Source organism: Abramis brama (genome assembly GCF_963993115.1).
Source record: "Abramis brama genome assembly, chromosome: 15".
Classification (NCBI taxonomy): domain Eukaryota; kingdom Metazoa; phylum Chordata; class Actinopteri; order Cypriniformes; family Leuciscidae; genus Abramis; species Abramis brama.
The window spans coordinates 32,316,309-32,331,600 of record NC_139977.1 but is presented as its reverse complement, the minus strand read 5'-3'; the positions used below and the strand labels follow the sequence as shown (position 1 = coordinate 32,331,600).

Genomic DNA, 15,292 nt, shown 5'->3' with positions numbered 1-15,292 from the left:
GTGGTTCAAATTCGACAGTAAATTCAACGGAACTGCAGGAAAAGCAATAGATTACCGAGCATACTCTCCATCTGCTGTTAGTCGATCTCACCAGCAGGAGATGCAAAAGCGCGTGTTGTTGACGAAGACCAGCAACAGTTAGAGCAAGCCATTCATTCATAAAACTCATTTAACACCAATGCAAGTGTATTTGTGATTATTATGACGGCGGTTTTATGTTAAATTCAGTGTCTTCATGGTTACTTTTCCTGTGTAGTCTGCATGCATCTTTCTCTACCGTGTACAAGATTATAATGTTATTCCCCGATGCGGATATACAGATCCAATGTTACATTTTTGAGGTTGACATATATTTCTCTTGGTTGTTTAGTTGCCTTAACTTTATATTGTGGCGATGTGCTGCATGCAGGCTATTAGGGTTTCCCTCAATACTTCAGGATTCCCCTGCTGGACATATAAAGCGCTTAACGTGGCTTAATGGACTACAGTGATGTAAAAGACCAAACTCGCAGGCAAGCAGATGGACTCAGAATAACGCGCAAAGTTTAATGCTAAACGTTTCCCAGTGATAGACTGGCATAAAGATGGTTTGACGTTGGACATTCGCACATTTAGGGACCGTCTCTAAAGTGTATACGACTTTGGTATACACGTTTCTAACTTCAATAGCATTTGAATAGAACGACTTACAGTCATAAAACCAACTGTAAAGTGTTCATGTAGGTGTCAGGCATAATGCGCACCCTTTGGATTTTTGATATTTATTCAAATAAATTAAAGTTTGCTATTGAAGTTAGAAACGTGAATGTCAATGTTGTATGCAACTTTTGAGACGGTCCCTAAATGTGCGAATGTCCAATGTCAAGCCAATTTTACATTAGGCTACATTTAGTCATTTATTTAGCAGACGCTTTTATCCAAAGCAATTTACAGTTAAACTAACAATAGGAGGACAACAATATGCAAGTGCTATGACTCTTCCCAGTTTAAGCTAATACACGTAGGCATAGTCTACTATACTATACATATATATATATATATATATATATAGTTCATATTCTTAGTCCATCTAGCCTATATAGTAGCCTACAGCCTACATCCCCAATAAGGTGCGAGTTTGGACTTTTATATCACTGTATTAGTCCATAAGCTACGTTAAGCGTTTTGTCCTATTTTTTTACAGTCTATGGTTTTGTCCCGACGGAAGGGGAATCCTTGAGTATGAGGTATTGAGGGAAACCGATAAATAATCCTGTTCATGGTAGAGAAAGCTGATAACATGTAGGCTACACAGGGAAAGTAACAATGAAGTTATTGAATGAAACATAAACACAGCTTTTGTGTCTTTATCATCTTTTCCGCATATATACTGACACATAATCATTTTATGAATGAATGGCTTGCTCTAACTGTTGCTGGTCTTCGTCAACAACACGCGCTTTTGCACCACCTACTGGTGAGATTGACTAACAGCAGATGGAGAGTATGTTCGGCAATCTATTGCTTTTCCTGCAGTTCCTGGACGTCAATGTTGAATTTACTGTCGAATTTGAACCACTGAATTTGTGGAAGCGAATTTGAAAAGCGAAATAAAATGGACCGAAAATTGCCTGTTGAATATTATAGGTTGTATTTTAAAACAGTTTGAATATTTTGGAAGTGAAATATAAAAGGTGAATATGGATTATTGAATTTTTAATAATGAAAATGTGTTTGAAATGGTTTTAATTGAAATATCCACAGTTTAAATATACAACCATGTTGAATTTCAGCCCATAAAAATGCAAGCCCTAAAAATACAATGCATTAAAATGCAAGCATGGTTAATGCAATGCCTATTTTTTTTTCAAGTAGTGCAATTCAACAGGCTTTTTATTTCAAAAACATTTGACATTATTTTACTTCCATATCACTACCATTGTGTCTCAAGAAGCACACAGTAATGTTTTTTTAAGGCATGTTTATAAAAGCTACTTAAATGCCCTAATTGAACTAAGGCTTAATTCTGGCTTCTAAGCACGGTCTGTGAAACCGGGCCTAAAACGAAATTAAATAGAATAGATATTTATCTGTGTGGTTTCTCATGTGCACATTATTCCTTTCTGAAACTTTATAATTTTTTTTTTTTTTTTTTTTTTGCATAAAATTCTTTTCAGTCTGTGAAATTCCATTTTCATTTGCAAAATTATGAGGTTTTTGAAACGGATGCTTCTTGTCTTCATTCACTTCCATTGGGTCTCAAATCATTAAATTCCCATTATTCATTTAAAGAAGGGCAAATTTAAAACAAAACAAAAGAGACCGACTGTAAGCCTACTGTACAGTACTGTTCCTTCTTTATGGTATTTTAGTTTTTATCTTTTAGAAAGCGGTGTTATTATCAGAATTGAGCTCTATATTTCCAGCACTGTTAAACTATCAATCCTTTAATTCAGTTCAGAGAGAAACTGAAAGAATACTGATGAGGGTTTATTGCTGTAATCAGACATCAATTAAACCTGAATGTGTGCTTCTTTTTTCTTTTCTTTTTTACAACCTAAAGATGGATAACATTGCATGCATGAAACTATTCTTCAGTAGTTCATATTGTTTACAAGGTTTCATTTATTCATTGCATTAAATAGCCTAACGCTCAACACAACTCATAATGTGTCATGTGAATAACTGGTCAGTAACAGTCTCAATAACTCTTGAGTCTGACTGACTGGTTTCTAATGTTTGATTCACCAGATTCCTCCTAATATATAATTAAATTAATGTGCTCAGAGTCTGAAAAACATAGCAGATTGTGAGCAGCAAAATGGAGAAATCTTTTAATTAATGTCCTGACTATCTGATAAACAGTGAATTTAATCAGTTACAAGTTTCATGAATCACAATGTATTCAACAAGGTCACGTGGTTGAAATGAAAGCAAATGGCGTCATCTAGACGAACATCTGTGGCGCTGCCAAACTACATATTGAGAAGCTCATGCTATTACAAGTACAAGTTATTCAGAAGATCGAGACGACACAAAGTCAGCTTAAAATACGAGGTTTATTGTATTGCCTTTTTAACCAAATTGTATGCAAGTTATAACCATACATTACAAGAATTCAAATAATATTAAACCTTCTTTCATAACTCAGCATGTAAAACAAGTGTCACTGCTGAATTGCCACAGACACAGAACACATTCACTTTGCCTTTTTCCAGTTGAAAGAACCTTTGAGTCCAGTTTTTCCAACCACTTTTTAGTGTAAAATTCTTTTTAGTCTGAGGTTTTTGATGACGGTGACTTTTGTCTCCCATCAGGTCTAAATTCCAATAAATTCTCATTTTTCATCTAAAGAAAAATAAATGTAAGTGAACCTCAATTTAGCAAAAATATTTTATAGGGTCTAGTTTAGATTTTATTGGGTCAATTTTAATGTTCCTCAGCAGTAAATTAATGAAAACAACCAGTTTGTTCCTCTGTATCTTCATCTCTCATTCAGCAGAGAGAAGCTGAAAGAATACCGATGAAGATTGATTTCTGTAATCTTTTAAACATGTGAATGTGTACAAAGTAAAGACAAAGGAATAGTTTGTGAATTAGAGATTTAACTTAAAGACTCCAGTTATATGTGTCACTTAAGACTTAGCATAATTTACAGTACAATTAGAAAAGACAGTAAAACTGTCTAAAAAAAATACTTTGTTGTATGGTATGTCTGAAATAAATGATTCAGTTGTTTATGCTTCATACCTTGTGTTTGCCAGGTTTCATTTATTCATTATGTAGGGGAATTACAGTGAGGACCCATAAAGAGATCAATCTGCTCAGTCTTCTTTCATCATAAGTCAAAGTTGAAGTTCAACAAGTTAAAAGATGGTTTACTGAAGACCAAGTTCTGAAAACTTCCATATGACGTAGAAAATGATCCAGCCTTGAACTAACATAGGATACAGAAACACTAGTACTTTTAGTCATAATGGATAATCAGTTGGCCTCATTGGAAAAGCTGGAAACAAATACCAGCTTTTGATGAATCTGAATGTCAAATTATTCACTTGTAAAATTATTTGTGAGTGAGGGCTCTGAACATTTAGACACCTTCGGGCAATGCTTTTTCTCATGTTGACTAACTAATCGGGTAAAACTCTTTCCACAGAGTGAGCTCTTGTACGGTTTCACTCCAGTATGAACTCTCTGGTGTCTTTTTAAGTCGACCGATGTATTAAAGCTCTTCCCACAGTCAAAGCACACATGAGGTCTCACACCAGTATGAATACGTTCATGCACTTTTAAATAGTTCAGTAGTAAAAAAACTCTTTCCACAAAAAGAACAAAAGTGAGGCTTCACACCAGCATGAACTTTAAGGTGGTCTCTTAAGTTTGATGAATAAACAAATGTTTTCTCACACTGATCACAGCTGAATGATCTCACTCCAGAGTGAGAGTGGAGATGACTGTTGAGAGAGGTTTTCTGAGTGAAACTCTTTCCACACTGAGAGCAGGTGAACGTTTTTTCTCCAGTGTGAGATCTCATGTGTCTGTTAAGGTCTGAGTTACGTCTGAAACTCTTTCCACACTGAGAGCATGTGAACAATTTTTCTCCAGTGTGAATTCTCATGTGTCTGTTAAGGTCTGAGTTACGTCTGAAACTTTTTCCACACTCAGAGCAGGTGAAAGATCCGTTGACTCCCTTTTTTACAGCTTGTTTTTGGGTGAAATTCTTTTTAGTCTGTGAGTTTGGATCTTCATTTTTTATCTTCTTTTGAAACTGATGCCTTTTGTCTTCATTCACTTCCATCAGTGCTAAAAAAAAATTAAACAAAGAGAGATTTAGGGAGCCCCAAATTATCAGTTTTCATCTTAAATGTTCCTCATCAGTGATTAAAGAGAATGAAGGAAAACACCAACCTATTTGTTCCTCTGTATCTTCATCTTTTATTCTGCAGGGTTCTTCCTTAATCTCCATCTTTACAATAGTATGTCCGTAGTTTCTCCTGGAGTAATTCCTCCTGCTTGCTTCTTCTTCTCCTGTGGGAAGATGGGAATATTCCCCAGCATTAAAACTCTCATGAACGGCTGTGGGAGCTTCACTGACTGAAGGAGTGAATTGTGGTTGTTGTTGCTCATTTTGCAGATGATCATCACACTTACAATCACTCTCAATTATTCAGATGCAAATGTTTTGTTCAAGTAGTCGTTTATAGTCGTTGGCCTGTAAGTTAGAGTTTTCAACATTAACAGCTGTGAAAGAAAAGATTCTCAAGGCTTTTAAAGCAAGAAAATATATTTATTGAGTTATATGCTTCTATATACAAAAATAATGTGGACTCATCTGACCACAACACACATTTCCACCAGGCCCAGTTCTAAGCACCTATGGAAGGGTGATATTGCCTTGTTAGAGAATAAAAAACTCCTCTGTACAAGGCGAGGGCACATGACAGAGTTAAGATGCCAGTTACTTTCAGTTTTGCTATAAATTAATTCATTTTGGCCTGTATTTCTTCAATCTTGTTCTGTTCTGAATACGGTTAAATATAAAGTCCCACTGTGGTGAAAATCAAGTTTTTAATGCTGTTTGGCCATGACGACTGGTGACTCTGACGTGACGGTCATGACGGCTGGAGACTCTGGTGTGATGGACATGACGATTGGAGACTCTGGCGTGACGGTCATGATGGCTGGAGACTCTGGCGTGACAGACATGACGAGTGGAGACTCTGGTGTGACGGACATGACGGCTGGAGACTCTGGTGTGATGGACATGACGAGTGGAGACTCTGGTGTGACGGACATGACGAGTGGAGACTCTGGCGTGACGGTCATGATGGCTGGAGACTCTGGCGTGACAGACATGACGAGTGGAGACTCTGGTGTGACGGACATGACGGCTGGAGACTCTGGTGTGATGGACATGACGAGTGGAGACTCTGGTGTGATGGATATGACGAGTGGAGACTCTGGCGTGACGGACATGACGAGTGGAGACTCTGGTGTGACGTCATGACGTCTGGAGACTCTGGTGTGTCGGTCATGACGACTGGATACTCTGGCGTGATGGACATGATGTCTGGAGACTCTGGCGTGACGGACATGACGTCTGGAGACTCTGGCGTGACGGACATGATGGCTGGAGACTCTGGTGTGACGGACATGACGAGTGGAGCCTCAGGCGTGACGGTCATGACGGCTGGAGACTCTGGCGTGACGGACATGATGGCTGGAGACTCTGGTGTGACGGACATGATGAGTGGAGCCTCAGGCGTGACGGTCATGACGAGTGGAGACTCTGGCGTGACGGACATGACGGCTGGAGACTCTGGTGTGACGGACATGATGAGTGGAGACTCTGGCGTGACGGACATGACGACTGGAGACTCTGGCGTGACAGACATGACATCTGGAGACTCTGGTGTGACGATCGTGACGTCTGGAGACTGGTGTGACGGACATGACGAGTGGAGACTCTGGCGTGACGGTAATGATGGCTGGAGACTCTGGTGTGACGGACATGACGAGTGGAGACTCAGGCGTGACGGTCATGACGAGTGGAGACTCTGGCATGACGAGTGGAGACTCTGGTGTGACGGTCAAGACGGCTGGAGACTCTGGTGTGACGGACATGACGAGTGGAGACTCTGGTGTGACGGACATGATGGCTGGAGACTCTGGTGTGATGGACATGACGAGTGGAGACTGGTGTGATGGACATGACGAGTGGAGACTCTGGTGTAACGCCATGACGTCTGGAGACTCTGGTGTGTCGGTCATGACGACTGGATAATCTGGCGTGACGGACATGATGCCTGGAGACTCTGGCGTGACGGACATGACGTCTGGAGACTCTGGCGTGACGGACATGATGCCTGGAGACTCTGGCGTGACGGACATGACGTCTGGAGACTCTGGCGTGACGGTCATGACGGCTGGAGACTCTGGCATGACGGACATGATGAGTGGAGACTCTGGCGTGACGGTCATGATGGCTGGAGACTCTGGCGTGACAGACATGACGAGTGGAGACTCTGGTGTGACGGACATGACGGCTGGAGACTCTGGTGTGATGGACATGACGAGTGGAGACTCTGGTGTGATGGATATGACGAGTGGAGACTCTGGCATGACGGACATGACGAGTGGAGACTCTGGTGTAACGCCATGACGTCTGGAGACTCTGGTGTGTCGGTCATGACGACTGGATACTCTGGCGTGACGGACATGATGCCTGGAGACTCTGGCGTGACGGACATGACGTCTGGAGACTCTGGCGTGACGGACATGATGCCTGGAGACTCTGGCGTGATGGACATGACGTCTGGAGACTCTGGCGTGACGGTCATGACGGCTGGAGACTCTGGCATGACGGACATAACGAGTGGAGACTCTGGCGTGACGGAATGATGGCTGGAGACTCTGGTGTGACGGACATGATGGCTGGAGACTCTGGCGTGACGGACATGACGAGTGGAGACTCTGGCATGACAGACATGACGAGTGGAGAGTCTGGCGCAGGGGGTTCTCAATCCTAGTCCTCGAGGGCCACTTTCCAGCAGAGTTTAGCTCCAACCCTAATCAAACACACCTGAACCAGCTAATTAAGCTCTTCAGGATTATGAGAGCTACAGGCAGGTGAGTTTGATCAAGGCTGGAGCTAAACTCTGCAGGAAAGTGGCCCTCGAGGACTAGGATTGAGAACCCCTGCTCTGGCGTGACGGACATGACGACCAACTGGCGTGTTGGTCATGACGTCTGGAGTGACGGAGTTATGCATTTTGAGTAGCTCATGATTTTGGGGCATTGTGGAAACATCGAAAAAAAATTAAGTCAGATGGTCATCCTATTCTTCATGCTGGCTTACTGTCCAATTTGCTGGATGCTATTTTGTTACCTGAGAGGATTTCTATTTGCAAATGCGCAGCGCATACTAACAAAAGATATTTTGTTTCTGTAGGAAATGGCAGAGCAGACAGTCTAAACAGCAGCTAAAACAGCTTCTGGACAACCAGAGGAGATTGAGTGTACACTCTTATCTGAAAGTAACCTTGATTTTTCTGACTCCTTACAGGGAATGCAGTATTTTGCCTCTGAGGCAGAGAAAGCTGTTTGGAAGAAATCAGAATGCAGTAATAAAACCGGCGTTTGGTTGAGTGTTGATGGCAAAGCATGTTTACCCAATTTTTTTTTTAAACATTTTGGTAAATTGATGCACGGGTTGGACCATGCATCAAAAGGGGGGATGGTGACACAATTAACAAAAGTCTGGTTTACTGGTTTAAACGTTGTGTTATTTGTAACACACACAATGTGGGAAAAGGGATAAAATCTCATCCACCACCAGAGGGAGCATTCGATCATCTGATGATTGATTTTATAGAACTGAATCCATGTGAAGGGAAGAAATATTGCTTGGTTATGGTGGACATGTGGTCTAAATGGGTGGAGGTTTTCCCAACATCAAAACAAGATGCAGCAGCAGTAGCAAAAGCACTGTTGACTGAAATAGTGCTGAGATGGGGAATCCCGAGAAAAATTAGTTCAGACAATGGAACACACTTTGTGAATGAAGCAATCACACAGGTGGGACATTTTTTAGGTATTGATATGAAACGACACTGTGCCTACAAACCATCGTCAGCAGGCGCTGTTGAACGTCAGAACGCGACAATAAAAAACAAATTGGTAAAATGCTGTGAAGAAACTGGGCTCAATTGGGTAAAAGCCCTACCAATAGTCCTGATGTACAAGAGGATGAGAAAGAGACTTTGTGGTGATAAAGGATCTGAGGAGAAAGAGCTGGAAGGCAAAGAGGTGGCTTGGTCCGTTCCAAGTGCTGCTAACAACGCACACAGTGGTGAAAGTAGCAGAAAGGGCTACGTGGGTCCATGCCAGCCATTGCAGAAAGGTTCCAGCTACAGAGCCAGGAGAAGGATCGAAGGAGTGACAACCAACTGTTTCTGACGACGACTATCGTTATCTGAACGAGGGCAAAGATAACAACGAGAAACAATTCTGAAGTAACCAGTGTGCAAGAATAGGCACAAGCGGTCATTATCAATGAATGATAAAAAGAGGGGAATTGTGGAAGAAATGTAATATGTTCTATATGTTTGCATTTTCTCATATTCATAGAATCTTAGAAATGTGATGATAATCAGATGAATGTAGTGTCGATACATACCCTTATGAATATATGTATGTATATGTCCTTGTATATGACCTGACAAAAGTTAATGTGACTGAATGTATGACCGAGACAGAGAGTCTCCATTCAAGGGTGTAATATGATTAAATATGATAGACAAATCTAAACAATGTGTTAGTTATGGCTAAGATGTATCTTGATTTAGCCTCAGGAAAACAACCTTGGGGGAGGAACAACTATAAAGAATGAAGGATACCCCCCACTCGTTGTAACACTCTGCAGGCACTTTGTATGACTGTATGACTGCTGACCTTTCCTTGCAAGGGAATAAATAATTGTTAAAGAAAATTGATACATGTTTGTCTCTTAATCAGTATTAGAAAATTGTTTGCCACCTCAGCCTTTAAATCTCAGGCATACAACTAATATTAATATTAGAATTATTCATACAACAGTGGCCTATATAATATAACTGCAGGATTTTGTAGCTATAATTGTCACCACCTTTCACCCCACTAGCGACGGCCCTGAGTATGTGTATAAAAGGATCTCAGACATAAACACTTTTGTTTTGCTTAAAGGTGCCATAGAATGGATTATTTTATTATTTTATAATGTTTCCTGGGGTGCCCTTATAATGTTAGTATGTTTTTTAGATCAAAATTTGTTATAATTTAGAAATAAAAGGCATATTTCCTAGCCTGATTTCATCCATTGATTTGAACACTCTGTTTGAAGGGGCGTGTCTGCTGTGAGACTTCAGTGTAAACGCCCACTGCTGTGATTGGCTGACATGCTTGCATATGAAATATCTGGCATTACATGTAGAGCTATCTGGAAAACTTTTACTATTACAGCTTTTATATGTTTTTACTATTACAGCTATCGGGATTAACGAATCATGAGAAGTTTTTTTTTAAGTATTTAGATCTATTCCCATCACATAAAAGGTTTCAGTGATGAGCATTGAGCAGATGACAGCCTGTTGATCGCGTGAATGAAGATCTTATCACTGCAACGCGATATACTGATGCATAAACAGTGTTGAACGACTTTGAAAGAAAGATTATCTGTCTGAATTTGAACAATTACACATCAGAAATTCACATAACCCACTGGTTCTCCAGAGGCTCGGATGAAGGAGCGAAAAAATATTTTTGTGTTCATTTGTACAACCAAACACTGAGCAACTGCCATGCTTCGTTCGCTCGTTTGCAAGCCATGATGTCTCTCGAGGAAAAAACAATATCGCGCTGGATCTAGATAACACAATGTAAATTATCGTTAATAAAATCCCTACTTGCCGCTTGCGGGAATATAACGTTAGTTGAAATTGCCCCCTTCGTCCGTTTGAGACGCCGAGAGAAGCCTGGCTGCTTGATATTGTTGTAACAGTCCGTGGTGAAATGGGCAGAGCAACTAAACAACTTCGAATTAAACTGTAGCGGTATCCGATTATAGATAGATAGATTATAGATAGATCTGCCATTTTCCCTATGATCCTCCTCCTGCTTGTTTCTTCACCTGCAGAACTTCTGATGATTCGGCTGTGCAGTTTCGCCTGGCACTGAGCATGGGCTGGCATATGCAAATTTTTAGAGGCGTACATATTAATGATCCCATCGGTTTCGTCACAGTTGGTGTTATGTGGAGATTCGCCCGTTTTTCAGGGGTGTTTTTCAAAAACGAGATTTAAATAAGAAAGAGAAAACTATGGTGTTTGAGACTCACTGTATGTCATGTCCATGTACTGAACTCTTGTTATTTAACTATGCCAAGATAAATTCAATTTCACATTCTATGGCACCTTTAACCTATTTAAGTATTTTGATATCATACAAAAAAAAGTAACATTACACAAACCATCATTCAAAATAGGATTTATCTGAAATAGAAAGCATTTGTAACATTATACACTATAGTTCAAAAGTTTGGGGTCAGAAAGAATTTTTAAGAAATTAAATAGCCTAGTTTTATTCAGCAAGGATGCATTAAATTAATCAAAAGGGATAGTAAAGACATTTATAATGTTACAAAAGCTTTCTATTTCAGATAAATCTCTTGATCTCTCATCAAAGAATCCTGAAAAAAAATGGTTTTAAACAATGATAATAATCAGACATTTTTATTGAGCAGCAAATCACATCAGCATATTATTCACACAGTGGCTTTTCTTGTGTGGCTGGATGTTGGACTTGAACAATAATCACATTGATTTCAGTGCAATTAAGTCTTTTCAATATATTTTCAGTGCATCACCTCTAAACTGCTAGACAAAAAAAAAAACACAAGTTGTTAGTGATATGGATGATGATTTAACGGACCAATGTTTCCATTATTTCACAAATGCTCATTTGCACAATGAATGCGATTATCTCCTCAAAATAAACAGAACACATTTCTTCATTCTTCATCACTTTGTAGAATGAATAACAGCTTTTGCTTTATCTGAATATCACATTATTTACTTGTAAACGATGGAACCAAATGTGAAACATTTCTCATTTTGACAACTTCAGGCAATACTTTTTCTCATGAGTTCATAAATGAGATGTTTGGATGTAACTCTTCTCACATGAAGAACACTGGTGCGGCTTCTCTCTAGTATGAACTCTCTCGTGTGCTTTCAGGTGTCCTGACTGAGAGAATCTCTTTCCACAGTTTGAGCACTTGTACGGTTTCTCTCCAGTATGAACTCTCTGGTGTCTTTTTAAGGCACTGTATGTAGAGAAGGTCTTCCCACAGTCAAAGCACACATAAGGTCTCACACCAGTATGAATACTCTGGTGCACTTGTACATTTTCCAGTAGTGTAAAACTCTTTTCACAAAACGAACAAAAGTGAGGCTTCACACAAGCATGAACTTTATGGTGTTTTCTTAAGCCTGATGCCACAACAAATGTTTAATCACACTGATCACAGCTGAATGATCTCAATCCAGAGTGAGAGTGGAGATGATTGTTGAGAAGACTTTTGAATCTGTAACTCTTTCCACACTGAGAGCATGTGAACGTTTTTTCTCCAGTGTGAATTCTCATGTGTCTGTTAAGGTCTGAGTTACGTCTGAAACTCTTTCCACACTGAGAGCATGTGAACAGTTTTTCTCCAGTGTGAATTCTCATGTGTACAATAAGGTCTGAGTTACGTTTTAAACTCTTTCCACACTGAGAGCATGTGAACAGTTTTTCTCCAGTGTGAATTTTCATGTGTCTGTTAAGGTCTGAGTTACGTCTGAAACTCTTTCCACACTGAGAGCATGTGAACGGTTTTTCTCCAGTATGAATTCTCATGTGTACGTTAAGGTCTGAGTTACGTCTGAAACTCTTTCCACACTCAGAGCAGGTGAAAGATCCGTTGATTCCCTTTTTTAAAGCTTGTTTTTGGGTGAAATTCTTTTTAGTCTGTGAAACAACTGTGTTTGCATCTTCATTTTTTATCTTCTTTTGAAACTGATGCCTTTTGTCTTCATCCACTTCCATCAGTACTAAAAAAAATTGAAATGAAAAGAGATTTAGGGAGCCCCAAATTATCAGTTTTCATCTTAATGTTCCTCATCAGTCATTAAAAAGAAAATGAAGGAAAACACCAACCTATTTGTTGCTCTGTATCTTCATCTTTTATTCTGCAGGGTTCTTCCTTAATCTCCATCTTTAAAATAGTATGTCTGTAGTTTCTCCTGGAGTAATTCATCCTGCTTGCTTCTTCTTCTCCTGTGGGAAGATGGGAATATTCCCCAGCATTTAAACTCTCATGAACGGCAGTGGGAGCTTCACTGACTGAAGGAGTGAATTGTGGTTGTTGTTGCTCATTTCATGAGTTCACAATTACATACAATTTGAGAGGGTAAAGTTTAATGTGCATTTGGCGTGCTGTCCGGGGGGAGGGCTCCGAGCTCGGAGTTTGGCCCGAACCCAGAGTACCCCCCCCCCCCCCCGTAAGTGTTTAGGACTAGAAGCGTGGAGAAGGGGTGGTGGGGGGATGCTGCAAAACTGTCAATGGATTGAGGTGAGACTGCTGAATGTATATATACACCTCTTACCATTGATTGCTGAGTGCTCTCCACTTATCTGAACGTGCTCCTCCCGAACTTTGTTAATAAAACATAATTTCACGAGTTCACACTTACATACAATTTGAGGGGGTAAAGTTTATTGCTCGGAGTTTGGCCCGAACCCAGAGTACTCCCCCCAAAAGGCTAAAGACCCCCCAAATGAGTGCCGAGTTTGGCGGGCTGGCATCTCGAGAAGGGGCCTGGATGCTTGACCAGGAGGCCCTGCTGGCCTGCGAACGGGGAGCAGTTGTAATTTGGAACGACCAATCAGGAGAGTTTGCGCCTTTCTTGATGGGAGCAGTTCACGGCAGATCACGGACGGTGGACCGGAGTGACAATTCCGGTCTGTGCATACGGGAAAGTTCTCGTTGCGTCCGCTGTGAGACCAATGCTCACTAGACAGAGAGAGAAAACAGGGAAGAGGAAGATGAGTACTTGACCGGGAGATTTTCTCACATTGCGTCCGCTGTGAGACCAAATGCTCGCTGGACAGAAGAGGAAAGAGGAAAATGAGTGCTTGACCGGGAGATTTTCTCGCTGTGTCAGCTGTGAGACCAAATGCTCGCTGGACAAAAGAGGAAAGAGGAAAATGAGTGCTTGACCGGGAGATTTTCTCGCTGTGTCAGCTGTGAGACCAAATGCTCGCTGGACGGAAGAGAAAACGTCAGTGCTCTACCGGGAAAGTTCTCGCTGAGTCCGCTGTGAGACCAAATGCTCGCTGGACAAAAGAGGAAACAGGAAAGAGGAAAACGAGTACTCACCCGGGAGATTTTCTCACGCTGCGTCCGCTGTGAGACCAAATACTCGCTGGACGGAAGAGAAAACGTCAGTGCTCTACCGGGAAAGTTCTCGCTGAGTCCGCTGTGAGACCAAATGCTCACTGGACAAAAGAGGAAACAGGAAAGAGGAAAATGAGTACTCACCCGGGAGATTTTCTCACACTGCGTCCGCTGTGAGACCAATGCTCGCTGGACGGAAGAGAGAAAAACCTATTTGCTCTACCGGGGAGTTCTTATTGCATCTTTTGCGTGACCAAATGCTTGCTGGACGTAAAAGAGAAAACAGGAAAGAGAAAAAAATGTGAGTGTTTGACCGAGAGATTTCTCACTGCTTCCGCTGGAAGACCAAATGCTTGCTGGACGCTGGGCGGAAAGAGAGAGACCCCAGGTGGACGACCCAGGGGGTTTTAATCAATGAGGGTTTGGTGGGCTTTTTTAATGTGGAACCGGTTGGTCCTGATATAGCTTTGGAAAGCATCTGAGGACCATCTCCCAAGAGCTTGGATCTGCTGTTGGGAGAGGCCTTTTTGGGCTGCTGAAGTTGCTGCCCCGATACGGAAAGAGTGACTTGAGAAATTCTTTGCTGAAATGCCTGACTGTTGGGGAACAGATTTGAGGTGTTTCTGGAACCAAAAGCATGCCACAGTTTTATTGGATTCGTCTATGAACAGGGGTTTCAGAGGAGATTTAGCCTGAGAGCTTCTCCATTGCAGATATGCAAGAATGGACTAGTTTGGTTGGACTGGCGATGAGAGGTTAAAAAACTTAGATTCGTTTTTGGTTTGGTCGGTCTTACTTTACTTAATCAAATATGAGATTGTTTCACCATCTAGTACTGATGAGTCAGATGGTGGGGTGGATTTTTTGGGTCAAATTTGGAAGTGATAGCGAGTTCCGAACATCAAAGAAAACCAAAAAAGGCTAGGATAAACATAGCATCAAGTGTGCGGGCGGTATTGAAGGACTGGTAGCCTGTGCGGAGGGAAGTGAATACATTTGGTGAGAATGTCTAGTGTTATGGGTTGTCTGGCGTCGTGACGGGTGGGCTGGGATCTTTGAATCCCTTTCATCAGGAGGGAGGTTTGCCCTCATGCATGCAACGTCCACTGGGAGACCAATGCTTGCTGGACAGAGAAAGAAGAATGATAGATGCATACAACGTATTGGTTGGGAGACCAATGCTCGCTGGACGGAGAAAGAGGAAACATAGATGTGTGCAACATCCGCTGGAAGACCAATGCTCACTGGACAGAGAAAGAGGCTGGACAGAAAAGGGGAATCGCGTAGGGGTTTTAACAGGTGAGTTACGGGGATATTAATTCTGAATTGAGAGGTACTGCA

General features: G+C 41.3%; 1 protein-coding gene across 1 annotated transcript in view; it reads right to left on the bottom strand.

The window, feature by feature from the left end:
• Positions 1-15,292, bottom strand: part of LOC311097516 (uncharacterized protein) — a 202,312-nt gene that overhangs the window by 179,240 nt on the left and 7,780 nt on the right. The gene's annotated exons all lie outside the window — the stretch shown is intronic.